Here is a 14,510-nt window from a genome sequence, read left to right on the forward strand (position 1 = left end):
TTGATAGCAAATGTACACAAACACCCTACATCCAACCATTTCCATTGCCTCTGATAATGAAGTAACTTAGTAGAATATAACACTCTATGTATCTTTTCATATAATGAGACCTTAAGGCTGTCACACACACACACACACATATATAGTGTAGTACTAGATGCAATACTAGAATAGAATACTCATAGAATACTCATCGCCTTCTATGATGAGATTACTGGTTCTGTGGATGAAGGGAAAGCAGTGGATGTATTGTTTCTTGACTTTAGCAAAGCTTTTGACACGGTCTCCCACAGTATTCTTGTCAGCAAGTTAAAGAAGTATGGGCTGGATGAATGCACTATAAGGTGGGTAGAAAGTTGGCTAGACTGTCGGGCTCAATGGGTAGTGATCAATGGCTCCATGTCTAGATGGCAGCTGGTATCAAGTGGAGTACCCCAAGGGTCGGTCTTGGGGCCGGTTTTGTTCAATATCTTCATAAATGATCTGGAGGATGGCGTGGATTGCACTCTCAGCAAATTTGCGGATGAGGAGGAGTGGTAGATACAGTGGCAGGTAGGGATAGGATAGAGAGGGACCTAGACAAATTGGAGGATTGGGCCAAAAGAAATCTGATGAGGTTCAACAAGGATAAGTGCAGGGTCCTGCACTTAGGACAGAAGAATCCAATGCACCACTATAGACTAGGGACCGAATGGCTAGGCAGCAGTTCTGCGGAAAAGGACCTAGGGGTGACAGTGGACGAGAAGCTGGATATGAGTCAACAGTGTGCCCTTCTTGCGAAGAAGGCCAATGGCATTTTGGGATGTATAAGTAGGGGCATAGCCAGCAGATCGAGGGACGTGATCGTTCCCCTCTATTCGACATTGGTGAGGCCTCATCTGGAGTACTGTGTCCAGTTTTGGGCTCCACACTACAAGAAGGATGTGGAAAAATTGGAGAGAGTCCAGCAAAGGGCCACAAAAAATGATTAGGGGACTGGAACACATGACTTATGAGGAGAGGCTGAGGGAACTGGGATTGTTTAGTCTGCAGAAGAGAAGAATGAGGGGGGATTTGATAGCTGCTTTCAACTACCTGAGAGGTGGTTCCAAAGAGGATGGTTCTAGACTATTCTCAGTGGTAGAAGATGACAGGACAAGGAGTAATGGTCTCAAGTTGCAGTGGGAGAGGTTTAGGTTGGATATTAGGAAAAACTTTTTCACTAGGAGGGTGGTGAAACACTGGAATGCGTTACCTAGGGAGGTGGTAGAATCTCCTTCCTTAGAAGTTTTTAAGGTCAGGCTTAACAAAGCCCTGGCTGGAATGATTTAATTGGGGATTGGTCCTGCTTTGAGCAGGCGGTTGGACTTGATGACCTCCTGAGGTCCCTTCCAACCCTGATATTCTATGATTCTATGAAAAGATAGGATGTCCACCAACCTTGTTAAGTCTTACATGTTCATTCCACAACAACATGAGCGCAACTATCCAGGTTGATGGGTCCTCTTTGGACAGCTTTGTGATGAAAAGCAGAATGAATCAAGGATGTGTTCTTGCCCCTACACTCTTTAGAATCTTCTTCTCAATACTCTTGAACTGAGCATTTAAGGACATGAAAGATGGAGTGTATCTCACCACAAGATCAGATAGGCAAGTCTTTAACCTGTCCCAACTTAAGTCAAAGACCAAAATCAAAAAGGTGCTAATCAGGGAACTTCTATTTGCTGATGATGATGCCCTCATAGCCCACAATGAAGATCTATTACAAGAACTCATGGACTACCTTTCAAGTACCTGTCAGGCATTTGCTCTCACCATTAGCATCAAGAATACGGTTATATTAGGACAGGGGGTTCCTCTATATCCTTCCATTACTTTAAATGCAAACCAGCTAGAAGTAGTCCAAAAGTTCAGCAATTTAGGTTCTACAGTGACCACCAGCCTCTCACTGGACAAAGAACTAAATATTCTCATTGGAAAGGCTGCCATCACCTTTAGCAGACTAACTAAAAGAGCATGGAACAACTCAAAGCTTAGCATCAAGAACAAAATGTTAGTGTACCAAGCTTGCATCCTCAGCACTCTCATTTATGGTGGGGAAACATGTACAACTTCTGCTCATCAGGAGAAAAGGTTGAACAGTTTCCACCTACATTGTTTACGCCGCATTCTCAACACCAAATGGCAACATAACATCACCAATGCAGAGGTTCTTCAAAGGGCAAATTTACCAACTGTGACAGCTCTGCTCAAGCAAGATGACTGTGCTGACTGGGCCACCTGAGTAGGTTGGAAGATGGACTCATAACCAAGGACCTGCTATACGGGTAGCTATCAGAGGGAACAAGAACAACAGGACCTCCCAAGCTTCACTATAAAGACACATGCAAGCGAGATATGAAGGAATCTGGAATTGATCCTGATCAATGGGAAATCTTGGCAAGTGATCTCATAACAAGTGGCACGATCATCTCCATTAGGGTATCATAATAAATGACAGGAGCTGGCTCCTACAGCTAGAAGAGAAAAGAGCCCATAGGGAGCAAGCAGCTCCCAACAAAGAGACATACATTTGCAATAACTGCCAAAGATCATGCAAATCTCAGATTGGCCTATTCAGTCACATGGGACATTGCAAACCATCTGCATCATAGGCTGCAATTCCTACCGTCTCAACCACATATAAAGTTTTTAGTCATTGTCACACTGTCTGGAATGGTTCACCCTCAGGGCAGATTGTCAAAAAGCAGGGTAAACGCCCCAAACATGTTATAAGTTCTATAATTAGATTTCATCAACCCAGTAACAAATGTGAACTTCTGAAGTGCTATAACAGTCTTACTATGGAGTCACAGACAGTCCCCTTGGACATTACAGTCTATTTTGCTACCCAGGCAATCTGGACTTCGAGACAGCTGATTGCTATACACCAAAGATCACAAAAGATTCAGGTTGCTTCCAGTCCCAAGAGACCGGCCACTTACCCCGGGTCAATTTGTACCTTAGATCTCACACCAAAGATAGCATCTGTAGCCACTTGCGTAGTTTCCTGGGGAACACCAATAAATTCATAAATACTGGCACCATTTCTCAATCCTTTTCTCAAAACGGAGGACCACATGTGTACTCATCTCTCCATGATCAGCATGAAAGGTTTTGAAAAGTAATGGCAAGGCATCTTCGGTGGCTGCAGCAAGGGAATTGTGAATGTTCCATCAGTATCTAAAGAGAGCAAGTGTAGCAGTTTATTGAATTATTGAACACCTGTACTCCATGGAGTAGCGTTTGCACATAGTTCTAGATCAGGGTGAGCAAACTTTTTGGCCTGAGGGTCACATTGGGGTCGCAAAACTGTATGGAAGGCCAGGTAGGAAATACTGTGCCTCCCCAAACAGCTTGAACCCCACCCCATATCTGCCCCCTCCCACTTCCTGCCCCCGACTGACCGCCTCAGAATCCCCAGCCCCTCCAACCCCCCTGCTCCTTGTCCCCTGACTGCCCCTTCCCGGGACCCTCTGCCCCTAACTGCCCTCCAGGATCCCACTCCCTATCCAACCCCCCTGCTCCCAGCCACCCAACCCCTATCCACACCCCTGACCCCCTGACAGGCCCCCCCGGGACCCCACGCCTATCCAATACCCCCTCCCCGTTCCCCATCCCCTGACCGCCCACCCCCTGCAGAACCTCCGCCCCATCCAACTGCTGCCTGCTCCCTGTCCCCTGATTTCCCCCTGGTATCCCTTGTCCCTTATCCAACTCCTGGCCCCGGCCGCCTTACCACGCCACTCAGAGCAGCATGTCCGGCAGCCGCGCCGCCCAGCAGGAGCTAGACACGCAACCCTGCCGCCCAGAGCGCTGCCAACGCGGCGGCATGCCTGCAGGGGAGGAGGGACAACAGGGGAGGGGCCGGGGGCTAGCCTCCCTGGTGGGGAGCTCAAGGGCCAGGCAGGAGGGTCCCACAGGCCGGATGTGGCCCACAGGCCGTAATTTGCCACCTCTGTTCTAGATGGTGAAATTCATTGGGTGGAATGTTGCTTTTGGGTTCAGACTCTGACCATAGAATGATGGGACCAAATTCTTCTGGGATGAAGAGCAGTGGCTCCATCACTTCAGAATGACGTAGGCAGTTGTTCACTTGACCCTTCCAGTGCAATTAGGGTGTTTTTTTCAATCAGTTTTTGTCCTGTTAATTGTCAACAACATGTCTCCATCATCTGTATACAACCAGCTTCAGTTCTGCTAGCAGTTACTTGTTAAAGGGACTTAATGAGTTACATAGCCTCAATACCTTGTACTTAATGATATATTTATTCAACCTACACCAAACTTCACCTTTATCTTTTAAATGTGTAAATAAACTAGTGCATGTTCTGTTGCCCATTTAATCAAAGGAGTTTTTTCTTCTTTTCTTTGGAGTCTAATTAAATTAACTGAGATGACCTGCAAGGTCATTACTATCTGCAGACTGGATCAGAAAGTGGAGGTAGTGCACTACAATCTACTTTAATCCCATTAGAGCCATGTCACTCTTAGGCCTTTGCTGTGATTAGACAATTAGATACCAATGACTTTCTAATGGATTCACTACAAGCATTAGCTGATGAAAATTCTGCCGTCTTTGCTGCTTGCCTTCCTTTTATAATGAAAAATGAAACACTGTCACAGGAATCTGTTAATTTAATAGCCTTCTTAACGATGTTAGGGTTGGTAGTGATAGAAATTAAACATGAATTGCTGCTGAAGTTAGCCTGTTGCATAAGTTAGTGTCATATAGCTTTTCTGAGTTGCAGTTGATTAGGTAAACAAAGATGGGTTTCAGAGTAACAGCCGTGTTAGTCCGTATTCGCAAAAAGAAAAGGAGTACTTGTGGCACCTTAGAGACTAACCAATTTATTTGAGCATGAGCTTTCGTGAGCTACAGCATCCGATGAAGTGAGCTGTAGCTCACGAAAGCTCATGCTCAAATAAATTGGTTAGTCTCTAAGGTGCCACAAGTACTCCTTTTCTTTAAACAAAGATGATGACTGTGATGCTGGTAAACTAGATGCCAGCTCTTGCTAAGACATTAGGCCAAGCACTAACAAATTCATTGCTGGAAACCAGTCCAGCTCACCTGTTAGTAAGGTTAAGATGGGTATTGAATTGTAACAATGTGTTTAGTGTCTAGACTTTATGAAATGCTTGTAAATTGCTGTGTGCATTAATCTCACTTATATTTTTTAGCACATGCTATAAGGTAATATTTAAGTTTTTGCTTTACGACTATAAAAAGGTTTGCTCTGAAATCTATCAACTCAGGCAGGAAGGATTGTCTCCTAACCATCAACAAGTTCAATCAAAAGTAAATGGGCTATTGTGAGACATGACAACACAAAGACCTTGCTAATTGCCCCTGCACACCCATGAAGAGCCTATGTGCAAAAGAGCTCATCCCATCAGCTTGAATTCTGGAAGAAGGAAATAAAGATAGGGAGCAAGAAAATTTCTCCTTTCTCTCTTTTTTTTTTTTTTTTTTTTTTTTGCTGTTTGGACTCTCACAGAGCTGGAGCTATGATACAAAAGCAGAGATCCTCAAGGTGAACCTGGGTTAGCCCTAAAAGACATTCAGTGCTAGATTGTTAGAACTGTCATCTTTTGGAACTATAGAATGTAACTTGTGTGTGTATACATATTTGCCTGCTTTAACCTGTAAATAACTCCCCCTTTCTTTTTCCTAGTTAAAAAATCCTTAGTGAGTAAGGGTAGTGTATAAGGGGAGGAAAATAGGTGATCTGGGCTGTAAACCTAGGCATGTCACTTTAGCTTCCTGAGCCTCATTTTCCTCATCCATAAAATACAGGATGATAACTTTCTACATTACAGTGGTATTGTGAGGCTTAACTAAATAATATTTGTGCAAATTATTATTAAAGACACATAATAGCATAAGTGGAAATAAAACTCGGGACTTCTGCCTGTTATTCCCATGCTCTTCCCCTTAGGACACATATCAGCACCTCTGCTACCATCTTCTTTTGCAAAATTCAGAAGTTCTAATGTTTCACTTAGTGGCTCCCCCCTCTCCCCCCTCCCCCCCTCCCAGTCATCCTAGTAATTTAAAAAAAATCAAAATTAAGTGGAATGAGGTAATTTCAAAGTGTTGTAAGCTTGCTTCAAACTCACAAAAGTGTCAGGAACTCATTAAAAAAGGGGCAAAGTTTGGTGAAAAGCGATTTGTTTTGAATATTTTCCTCGACTTTATCAAATAATATTAATAGCTAAACAGTGAAAGAGTTACCATTTTAATGTTAATATACATTGGTGCACAGTTCATGGAATCTTTAATTTACTGCACCAGTATCACTAGTCTATGTTGAGGGGAGAAGGGGTATATAGTATTTTAGGAACAAAGAAGTGGAAGGCAAACAGTAGGACAGAAAGTGAGTATCGGTTGTGACAAGCTGACACAAACTGCGTATGTCGCTCTTGCTGTTGATAAGCCAGTGTGAGAGGATGTCTGCAGTACTGATTCCCTCATCTAAAGACAGTGGGACTCATTTTGATTTCACACTGGTGTAATTAACTTTAATGGATGTAGAGAGACAAGGTGGGTGAGGTACTCCTCATTTAAACATGAGTGTGAACAAAATTAAATTGAAATCAAATGGTCCCACCTGCCTCAGTGGGTGGGGGAACTTGATGGGGCTGGCAGTGATGGGGGACAGTCCCAGCAGCGCATGAGGGGTCACTTGCTGACCTTCCCTGCTGTGAGTCTCTGGCACCCATTGGCCAGCTGGAAGAGAGGGGTGCTGATTGGCCAGCATTTCCCAGTTTGTTGGTTTTAACCTGGAGTGGAGGCCAGGTGGAGAATATTTTGGCCCCAGTCCAGCAGCCCCACCCTACCCACCCCTTAGTAGGAATGGGAACCCAGACAACAGATGTTCCAGGGTTAGCCGATCTCCCATTTGGGAGTCAGGAAGGAATGTTTTCTACCATGGGCCAGTTGGCAGAGGACCAGGGAGTTTTTTTGCCTTCCTTGAAGCACTTTCCAGCCACAGTAGGTTAAATACAAATGTGGATGGTACCTAACTGAGGTACTTGGGATGACTTGCTAATTTGTTACAGCTTGCAGCTGGTTTCCAGTGGGGCTAAAAGGATAATATGAACAGTTCACAGAGATAAAAGACCTGGTATTTGGTGATGGGCTTTGGTCTCATGGGATAGGGTGAGACCTTGCTGCCTTCAAGGTCAGACCTTGTGGACCGAGGTCCGCACCCTTCTTCACCTTCCATACCCCTCGCATGGGGCAGGTTGCTAGGACTCAGAGCAAACTGACTCCTGAGGGTAGACAGAGGAGCGCTTACCCTGAGGAGTGGGTTATATGTAAGCCCCTTTGTTTTCAGTTTAAACTGATTTTTAACAAAAAATTCCTGGGTTTTACAAAAAGTATTCATTTTTTTCTGATGTTCACCCTACTTTTGTATCATTCAAATAAATAAAAATAACTTGTTTTATTAGGAAAATACAGTAAATTGCATGAGATATATGTATTATGAAAACACATTAGTTCGTGTGTATATGCAAAGCTATATGTAGTCTAGAAGATACACACAATAAATAAACAGGCACACATACAAGCTCTGAAGTGTGTGCACATCTGAACATACTGATGAATCTCATGCTCACCACGTACACATTTCAAGCTGTTAGCAGATAACAGTTCAAAGATTTGACTCACTAAAATGGGAAGAAAACAAAAATCTGTATCACACTACATTTCAGAAGACAAGGAAGTATTCAAAAGTTAAAAAAACAAAAACAAACAGGCAAAAAGGATGAAGTTGAGTGTGTGGGCTGCAAATGGTGTGGCCCAAATATTAATTGTAAATATTTATAGTGTGACAAAGTTCCTGCTCTACCTTGGTGGGTCTTGTGCTTATTGGTGGATTTGCTTGCCTTGGAGCTTCACAGCAGCCCTCAGCTTGGCCGTTTTTCTGAACCCACAGTCCAGGTTGACTCCTCCTGTGTCTGACCAGGAGTTGGGAGGATTTGGGGGGAACCCGGGCCCACCCTCTACTCCGGGTTCCAGCCCAGGGCCCTGTGGAATGCAGCTGTCTAGAATGCCTCCTGGAACAGCTGTGTGACAGCTACAACTCCCTGGGCTACTTCCCCATGGCCTCCTCCCGACACCTTCTTTATCCTCACCATAGGACCTTCCTCCTGGTGTCTGATAATGCTTGTACACCTCAGTCCTCCAACAGTCCACGTTCTCACTCTCAGCTCCTAGTGCCTCTTGCTCCCAGCTCCTCACACGTACACCACAAACAGAAGTGAGCGCCTTTTTAAAACCCAGGTGCCCTGATTAGCCTGCCTTAATTGATTCTAGCAGCCTCTTGATTGGCTGCAGGTGTTCCAATCAGCCTGCCCCAATTGTCTCCAGAAGGTTCCTGATTGTTCTGGAAGCTTCCCTGTTAGGAAACGGAACGTCTTTTGCTTGCTCCTCAGCTATTTGCTTTCTATCCTTTCCTAAAGCCCCCTGGCCCGGATTTTTCTTACTTTTTGCATCTGCCTTAGTCCCCCCCCGACCGGGCCAGACGCTTTTTTTTTATTTTTCTTTTCATTTTTTGTGTTTTTTTCCCATCTACGTCCTTCGCCGGCCATCCCCCCCACGCCTGCTTTCGGGCGCAGCTATTTGCCTCAGCTGAGCCCCCGGAGGAGGGGGGGGAAGATTGCCGATTTTGCTGTCCGGAGGGGGGAGTGGAAACCCCCAGACCCAGCCGTTTCGCCAGTAGCTCGGACCTTATAGCATTCTTAACATACCGGAGGACTTGGAACACAGCCAACACAGCCGGAGACGGAGATTCCATCGGACAGAAGAAATAATATAAATCATCGTGACGGAGGCCGTAAGACTGAGTAACTTTTTGAATTATGCTCTCGTGGGGGGGAGTTTGACTGTGATTACTTGCGTTTGTGGCGGCACAGGGGGTGTGGCGTGGAGACCCCCACCCCCGATCCATCGGTGCCCCTACCCCCCCCATCGTTATTACAACTGTCACGGCCCCCCCGCAGTCTGTCCCTGCTGGCAATCTGCCATCTCCCTTCGGATCCAGCTGTTTGCTTTGAACTTTGCCTTCCGGACCGGACCTAACAACCGACCAACCGAGACTCTTTGGACAAACGTGTGTGGGTCTGCACCCCCCCCCCCCGGATTGCTTATCCCACAGTTTGCCCCTTTTACTGGACCCCGATTTTGTTCCCCCCCTCCTCCCAGACCCCCTCCCTCGGCAATTTTTCCCTTCCCGTCCGCAGCCAGCGGAGGGAGGGGCTATTCTGCCTCCCCCCCCCCTCCTTCCGGTGTCTCCCTGTCTCTCCCTGCTCACAATGGCGGGGAACGAGAGGGGTGAGACTGCTTTAATAAAATTAGTTGTCCCTTCCCCACCACTACCCCAGCCCAACCCCCAAGGTCCCCCCCCTACTACTATTGTTAAGGTACTTGCCACCCCCCCTGCTGGGGCACCGGTAGCAGGAGGCACCAGGGTGATTGCTGCTGCTGCTGCTGCACCCATCACCCCCCCAGATTCTAGGAAACCCCCCCCGGTTCGCAAGAAGGGCCAGGGCGGGTGGAAGGGAAAGGGCCCCGCTAAAACCACTGAGCCCTCCATGGCGGGAGCTGCCCCCACCGCTGCGGCCTCGTCATCAACCGTGGCGCCCCTCCCAGCGTTTCCCTCCACCAGCTCTGCGATTGTCCCTCCCCCGGCCCCCAGGACGTATGCCCGGGCGGCAGCGGGCTCCCCGCTGCCTGCCGCCTCGTCATCTCGCCCCCCCCCCGCCTCTGCCACCATCACCAGCGGCCGAGGCCCTTTCCCCGCCTTGACCAGGAAGCACGGCGTCCGTTGCCTCCTGGTGCCCGCCTCGCCCCGCGTGGAGACATACGTGCAGGCGTTGGCGAAGGTGGTGGGACCCACGGCTATTGTGGCGGCCTCCAAGATGTATGGGAAGGTCGTTTTCTTCTTAGCCTCGGAGGATGCCGCCCAGGAGGCGGTGGAGAGGGGCCTGACGGTAGGGGGGGTGTTTGTCCCCCTAGAACCGTTAGAAGACCTGGGCGTTCGCCTTGTCCTTACCTCCGTTCCTCCCTTCTTACCCAATGCTGCCCTGTTACCCGCTCTTTCCACCCTGGGGAAACTTGTTTCTGTCATCAGCCCTCTCCCGTTGGGCTGCAAGGACCCCACCCTCCGTCACATTTTTTCGTTCCGCCGGCAAGTGCAGCTTCTACCACCGGCAGGGGCGCGTGACGGAGAGGCGCTTGAGGGGTCCTTTCTAGTCCCCTACGAGGGAGCCCGCTATCGGGTCTTTTATTCTACCGGAGAGGCCCGGTGCTACCTCTGCCGCTCAGCGGGGCATGTCCGCAGAGACTGCCCTTTGGCTCGGGGGGGAGGGGCACCCGAAACCCCCGAGACCCGGCAGGACATCGGCCCCGTCGCTGCCGACGCCCCTGGCTGCCCAGTACCTGAAACCAATCCTCCTCCTATTCGACCCATCGCTGCTCCCGTCCGGGCCCAAGAGATACCTTCCCTACAATGCCCGGGCGAGCAAGGGGTTTCCACCCTTGCTAGTACCACCCCAATAGAGCCCATGGAGGAGGGTGTGGCAAGGATGTTATCGGGTATAAGAGAGGGCCCTCCCCAAGGAGAAGCCCCCGCCCCTCATGTTGCCCCACCGCTACCTCCCCGAACCCCTAAACCATCGCCTCCGCCCCCCGACACGACCCCTGCTAACCAACCCCCAGATGATGCTATGGAGGGCTGGACCCTAGTCCAGGGGAAGCGAGGCAAGCGGAAGGCTCGAGCTCCGCTGCATCCACCCGACGCGGAAGCCCCCCGGAAGACCAGGAAAGGAGGCACTGCTATCGAGCCTCCCGCCACGGCCGCGAGCGAGATCCATCCGCCGGTGTCGGGAGGGGAAGACGGACTGGCATTGGAGGGCAGAATCCCCCCTCCACGGGAAACCCTCCCCTCCGAGACTCCTGAGGACACCCCTTCTGCCTGGATGCTACCCGAACCCCCCGCGGACCCCGAGGCGGCCGTTGAGGCTGGCCCTGGAGGAGAGGCCCCCGGGGTGGCAGGAGTTGGCCTCTCCTCCGTGTATGCGGAGATTGAGGCCCTAGATTTAACCCCGGTCACCCAGGGAGGGGATGATTTGCTGCCGGCCGGCCTCGAGCTGGGCAGCCTTACCCCAGCCTCCCTTTCCCCATGCTCCCTCCCCCTTTTTGCCTTCCCGGGTGAGCACCCTGCAGAAGGCGGTCCACCACCTGATGCCGTGACCGCTAAAATCACCATGGAGCCAGCACCTAGCATTATTGGGAGCCCCTCCCCTTCCCCCTTAACCCTTGATTCTGCTCAGGAGGCACTTTCCTTTAGCTGCTCGCCTCCTGCACCCCAGAGCCTTACCCCTGCCCCTGCCCCCACCCCTGCCCCTGCCCAAGGTCCCTCCTCCTACAATGTTAATGCCGCCCCTGGGGTTATTTCCTTTCCGCCTTTTGCAGACTCCCCCCAGGGAGCAGTCTTTGCACTTTCTAGTCGCGACCCGTTAGGAGTGGCAATTTTTCCCCTGCCATCCCCCTCCACCCCAAGGCGTGAAATGAATTTAATAACCCCAGCCTGTCAGACGCCCCGTCGGTGGTCCGCACCCTGTCTACCTGCCTTAGCGGACCACGAGGCTGTATTAAGAGGCCCATTAGGGAATACCTCGGGAATTGTAACCCCACCCCCCCATGAGCTGCGGCATGCGCTACGGAAGTTCCTAGAGCACTCCCGTGGCGCCCGCAATAGGGCACAGCTGGCTCTTCGGCTATGGGGGGACTTTGATCAACTCCTCCAGGCCACAAAGGCCCTTATGAAGGAGGGCAGGGGGCAAGGAAAGCGCGGTGCTGCGGCCTACGAGCGAGCCCGCAGCTTCCGAAGCGATCTACTCACCCACGGGATGGGTCATGGGTTGCTGCGCAACCCGCCGGGGGCCCTGAACCCCCCCGCCAATACAAGACCCCCACCCCCCCAGCCCTCCGTATGATGCCTCTTATTATTGCGACCCTGAATACCAGGGGCTGTAGGATGACTCTCCGCAGGTCCCAGGTGCTCTCTTACCTTCGGGAGGGGAGGTACTCTGTAGTTTTCCTGCAGGAGACCCATACAGACCCGGCCGCCGAGGACAGGTGGCGGCTGGAGTGGGGGGACGGGGTATACTTTAGCCACTTTGCGACCTGGCAGGCTGGAGTGGCAACCCTATTCTCCCCCAACCTACGGCCTAAGGTGCTAGGGGTCAATGAGGCCGTGCCGGGCCACGTGCTGCACCTTCGAGTCCGTATGGAGGGGCTCGTGGTTAATTTTGTTAACATCTATGCCCCGCAAATGAGCTCCAGGCGGCCACAATTTTATCAGCAGGTGTCCGACTTTCTCGGCACCCTGGATTCGCACGAGTGCCTGGTCCTGGGAGGGGACTTTAACACCACCCTCGAGGAACGGGACCGCTCAGGGGCCGAACCGAGTCCGGCCGCTGCGAATATTCTCCAAGGGATAGTTGACCATCATTCCCTAGTGGACGTCTGGCGTGACCATCACCCAGATGACACCTCCACGTTTACCTTTGTTCGGGTGGAGGCCCATCGGTCACACCACTCTCGGTTGGACCGTATTTACTTATCCCGTTTCCATCTTTCACAGGCCCACTCCTCCGCCATTCGGCCGGCCCCATTCTCCGATCATCATTTAGTCGCTGTAACGGTTTCCCTCCGTGCAGAGAGACCGGGGCCGGCCTATTGGCACTTTAATAACAGCCTGTTGGAGGACGAGAGCTTTGTGATGTCCTTCCGGGAGTTTTGGTTGGCCTGGCGAGAGCAGTGGCGTGCCTTTCCCTCGGTGCGGCGATGGTGGGATCTCGGGAAGGTGCGCGCCAAGCTCTTCTGCCGTGACTACACTCGGGGCACCAGCCGACGGCGAAATGCGGCAATAGAGCAGCTGGAACGGGAGGTCTTAGAGATGGAGAGGCGCCTGGCCGCCGATCCCGAGGACCCGTCCCTCTGCGGAGCGTGCCGGGAGAAGCGGGAGGAGCTCCGGGCCCTTGAGGACCACCGGGCCCGAGGTGCCTTTGTTCGATCCCGCATCCGCCTCCTTCGGGAGATGGACCGCGGCTCCCGCTTCTTCTATGCCCTGGAGAAAACGAGGGGGGCCAAGAAACACGTCACCTGCCTTCTTGCGGAAGACGGCACCCTCCTCACGGGTCCGGAGGAGATGTGTGGGAGGGCCCGTGACTTCTACGCAAGCCTTTTCTCCCCGGACCCGACCGATCCTGACGCTTGCGGGGTGCTCTGGGAGGAACTCCCCACGGTCAGCGTGGGCGACCGAGACCGACTAGAGCTGCCTCTCACCCTGGCCGAGTTCTCGGAAGCCCTCCGTCGCATGCCCACCAATAAATCTCCGGGCATGGACGGGCTGACCGTGGAGTTTTACCGCGCGTTCTGGGACATTCTCGGCCCAGACCTAGTCACCGTCTGGGCTGAGTCCTTGCAGAGCGGGGTCCTCCCTCTGTCATGCAGGCGAGCGGTGCTCGCTTTGCTGCCAAAGAAGGGGGACCTCCGCGATCTACGAAACTGGCGTCCCGTCTCACTCCTTAGCACGGATTACAAAATCGTAGCGAAAGCAATCTCGCTGCGGCTGAGGTCCGTGATGGCGGACGTGGTCCACCCAGACCAGACCTATACTGTCCCGGGTCGCAGCATTTTCGACAACCTCTTTCTCGTCCGAGACCTTTTGGAACTCGGGCGGAGAGATGGTCTATCGTTCGCCCTCCTGTCTCTTGATCAGGAGAAGGCGTTTGATAGAGTAGACCATGGGTACCTCCTGAGCACTCTGCAGGCGTTTGGATTTGGACCTCAGTTTGTGCGTTTTCTCCGGGTGCTGTATGCCTCCGCGGAGTGTTTGGTTAGGCTCAACTGGACCCTGACTGAACCGGTCAGCTTCGGGCGAGGAGTGCGGCAGGGGTGCCCCCTCTCGGGCCAGTTGTATGCTCTGGCGATCGAGCCTTTCCTCTGTCTCCTCCGTAGGAGGATGACAGGGTTGGTGCTGCGGGAGCCGGAGCTGCGGCTGGTCCTGTCGGCGTACGCCGATGACGTACTTCTCGTGGTCCAGGACCCGGGCGACTTGGCGCGAGTAGAGGCATGCCAAGCCATCTATTCGGCAGCCTCCTCCGCCCGAGTCAACTGGGTCAAGAGCTCTGGCTTGGCGGTGGGGGACTGGCGGCAGGTGAGCTCCCTCCCACCCACACTTCAGACCATCCGGTGGAGTGCGGGTCCACTGCTCTATCTCGGCGTTTACCTTTCCGCCACGCATCCTTCCCCGCCGGAGAACTGGCAAAATTTAGAGGGCGGGGTGATAGAGCGGATCCGGAGATGGACGAGGCTTCTTCGATGTCTCTCCCTCCGAGGGAGAGCACTGGTGCTTAACCAACTAGTCCTGTCCACGCTCTGGTACCGGCTCAACACCCTAGCCCCGGCCCCG

Source organism: Lepidochelys kempii, chromosome 2 (genome assembly GCF_965140265.1).
Source record: "Lepidochelys kempii isolate rLepKem1 chromosome 2, rLepKem1.hap2, whole genome shotgun sequence".
Lineage (NCBI taxonomy): Eukaryota > Metazoa > Chordata > Testudines > Cheloniidae > Lepidochelys > Lepidochelys kempii.